The sequence below is a fragment of the Pleuronectes platessa genome, chromosome 16 (assembly GCF_947347685.1).
Source record: "Pleuronectes platessa chromosome 16, fPlePla1.1, whole genome shotgun sequence".
Taxonomy (NCBI): Eukaryota; Metazoa; Chordata; class Actinopteri; order Pleuronectiformes; family Pleuronectidae; genus Pleuronectes; species Pleuronectes platessa.
This window is the reverse complement of record NC_070641.1, coordinates 21,470,768-21,474,435: the sequence shown is the minus strand read 5'-3', so window position 1 is coordinate 21,474,435 and position 3,668 is coordinate 21,470,768. Positions and strand designations below refer to the sequence as shown.

Below are 3,668 nucleotides of genomic sequence, written 5' to 3'. Positions count from 1 at the left end.
TACATTTGCACAATGGTTTTAATAAAAATTTGAATCTTTGTTCCCAGTATGAGTTGTGGTCAGGATTCAGTTCAGCAGTTTGTCACAACGAAAGTCTCTGAACCCATGAAGGAGGAGGATGACATCGCTGCCAGTCTCATTTCACCACTCCCTCGCCCCCTCACAGTTTTCTGTCTCTATTTGTGTTTGAGTTGGCAGGAAAGTGTGAGTGTGTATTTGTGTGCATTCTTCCTTTGTGTGTCTGTGTGGACCTGGGTGTGTGTGTGGACCTGGGTGTGCATTAGTGAGGCCACATCCTCCTGTTAACACTGACGTCCATAAAAGGAGATCTTTAAGTTTGTCACATGACAACAATCTGAGGAATGCAAGTCAGGTCACATGGGATGCCGTCTCAAGGAAATCGGCTTCACCCCCAAGGACTGGGAAATTATGTGTGTGTGTGTCTCTGTGTGTGTGTGTTTGTGGATGTAGATGTGTTTTTGTGTCTTCATCAGACCTGCGAATACACACAGGCAAAGCATCTAACATCAACGTGTCAGTGATGAAACTGAGTAGTATTGTGTGTTTTAAATTGTGTGCATGTGTCTGCCCATCAGTGTGAATGTGTGTGTGTGTGTGGGGGGGGTTCTGACTAAACGGGGAAATTCACAGCTCGAAATATTTCACTTCTCTTCCCGTCATGTTTCAGTAATTGGAAAATGCAGAGGTGGACATTTAAATGTCCTTCTCTTTGTGTTTGTATGTGTGTGTGTGTGTGTGTGTGCGTGTGTGTGTGTGTGTCAGTGCGGCTTCACACTTTCAATGAAAAAAACACAAAAAGGAATTATTTAAAAATTAAAGAACCCAATTCAAGTTGCACTGTTTCACAGCCCCGCCTGGTGTCAAGTATGAAAAAGTCCTAGATATCAGTGTTAGTGTGTTTCTGCAGAAATTAAAATTCACACTCTCACCACTTCCTAAAGCTGCGGCTGCTGCGTGTGGCTGCTGCTCGGTGCTGCCTCCTGCAGCTGCCCGCCGTCTACTGAAACCACGAGGATGTCCCTTTCCTGTCACTGCACGAAGAAAGGGACATCCTCCAGGTTCACCATGAGGGACCATATAAGGTTAACGTTTGACAGGTATGGACACAGACACCAGTACGTCTGCACCAGTCGAGACGCTGGCATTGGTGCAGCAGGGGAAACCATATCTGGTCAAACTGGAGCCGTGTAAACCATATTTTCCGTTTTATTTGTGGCACTGTCAGCCTTTGTGTGTGTGTGTGTATGTGTGTTGTGTGGTGTGTGTGTGTGTGTGTGTGTGTGTGCTAGTCATCAGGAAAGTTTGGGCTGTTCAGCTGTCTTCAGCACATCACTTCTGTTTTTTCCAGACTGGACCCACACCATTTAAAAGTTCCCCTTTTTAGTGTAATTTTAACTTTTTCAGAGCTGCACTTTTTATATTTGGAGTTATGTCAACAGCGAAACTCTAGGAATGTTAATGACTCAATAACCAGTGGATGTGAGGAGAGGATGAGCCCGACAGACTTCAGTGGTCCCGACCTTCCCTTCACTGCCACCAGGAGACTCACATAGTTTCTACTACTCAACTCCACAGCCTTGAAGTGAAGCTCTGCTGTGTCGGCTTTATAGATCAGACTTCCTCACACACTCCATTGTTGTCTTCCTAACTGGTGCATTCTTTGTCAGCTTAATATCACCGGCTCGACAAACTTTGTATTCGAGACACGAAGTGGACTCAAAATTCTGAATGAAGCCAGCTGAGTTCTCCTCTGAACCTCGTCCATGGGTCGTCTGATGCAGAGGAATGTGCTGCACACCGCTGCTCCACAGGGAATTCATAAACAGTTTCTACTTCGAGCTTCGGTCGATCCCCTGGCGGCTCGATTCCTCCGTGTGTGACCTCCGAACTCTACGGCCACAGACTCAGCTCCACAGTGAGCTGCACATTCACCTCACCTTCCCCGGCCTCGGGCTTTTATAGCTGCAGGAGAGCGTCTGGACAATATAAGAGGAGACGCAGAGTGTGTGTGTGTGTATTTGTGTGTGTGCGTGGGTGAGTCAACAAGCCAGTGTAACAGTGTGTAATAAAATAAAACATCCCTCTCTGCAGACAGTCCCCTCTCCCTCGGCATCGTCACACTGACCATTTGCACAAAGCTTCGGCCTCCTCACACTCCCGCTTCCCGCCCGGCTGTGTGCACACATTCACTTCCTGTCATGGGATTAAAGTGGAAGCAGCTGTTTTACAGAGCGGAGCGGGCTCAAGGTTTCATTTGTTGGAAGAGGAGAAGAGCGGGGGAAAGACGTTAGGACTGAAAAGAAAAGTACAAAATAAGGTATACTGTGTGCCTGTGTGCACGTGCATGAGTATGTGTTAGTGTGCATTTGTGCGAATGTGTTACGACTAATCATGTGGGATTCCCTGAGTGGTGGGATACAGTCAGACTCTGAAATGTAGGTCAAGAGGCACAGTATTCTCCTTACACTGTTGCATAACCATGCACAAACACACACATACACATTCTTTTTTGTGTGTATTTAGGTTTCCACGCAACCGAGGTGCACAACATTAGCTGTTTCAATGCTGACGAGTAGTGAAGACACAACGTTGTTAATGAAACCTTCACTGTTTCCTTCCCTCGCTCCACACAGACCTCTGAGAGTCAGTGTGTGTCGCAGCTCGATCAGGGAACAGAACGTGGGGATCGGACTTTTGAAGGTAAAGATAACCTGCTGCTCGCTCATTGGCCGAGGGCTGCAGGTAATCACCTCGACTCGATGGCCTTTTAAGGAGACTTTCAAGTCACAGACCCGTCGTTAATCCCTCAATCATTAACTTTAGATTCTCCTCCTCCTCCTCCTCTCTGTCCCCTGACCTCCTCACTCCTCACTCCTCTGTGGCCTGAAGGCAGACGGGACGACAGGGAGCGGCTGAAGAGGAAGAGGAGACATGAGGAGAGAAGAGGAGGGGGTCCGCCTGCGTTTGGCTCATCTGATTGTAAGATGATGACCAGGAAGGCGCTACCCAGCTGTTACATAAGGGATAGGAGACACCCTGACAGCCATTGTGTTTGTGTGTGTGTGTAACAAAGTACAAAGTAAGCAGCAGTCCCATTTCTGTCTTGTTTCTTTGGTAACACATAAGAAGGTTAGTTGCACTGACATCTTTTCTTCATGGAAAAATTTGCTTGTGTTTCGCGTGTGTGTGTGTGTCTGTGCGTGTGTGATTGTTAAAAGAAGAGACCAGATTATTGCTAAGATGATGAGGAACATGTTGAGTGTGTGTGTATGTGTGTGTGTGTGTGTGTGTGTCCTGGCTTTTATTCCCCCTCCTTAGTCTGACCTAATTTCACATTCACATGTATAAACTAGTGACATGTGAATGTTGCGTTCAGGAGCTCATAGGGAAATCCTGAAATATACATTTGTGTAACTTGATGAGTAAAACCCGGGGAGGGGATGGGGGGGGGGGGGCATTAAATTGCTGTTTCAATAAATTATTAAAAGTAAAACTTGCATTGATAGAATTCCCTGGGCTCTACGCCCCCTTCACTGCTCCACTGTGTGTGTAAGGGGATCCTATACATTTTCATTGAGGCTGCACTTTCTACTTGAGTAACTCACACACTATTAAGGACAAAGACCTTTATTGTGAAGGTTTTATAG

The 3,668-nt window shown here is 46.5% G+C and overlaps 1 long non-coding RNA gene across 1 annotated transcript; it reads left to right on the top strand.

Annotated features, from left to right (window-relative positions):
* The first annotated feature begins 2,230 nt into the window (after positions 1–2,230).
* Positions 2,231–3,438, top strand: LOC128459086 (uncharacterized). Its single transcript, XR_008342102.1, has 3 exons — positions 2,231–2,338; positions 2,545–2,721; positions 2,911–3,438. It is a non-coding gene; the product is annotated as an uncharacterized LOC128459086 (long non-coding RNA).
* Positions 3,439–3,668: the final 230 nt, after the last annotated feature.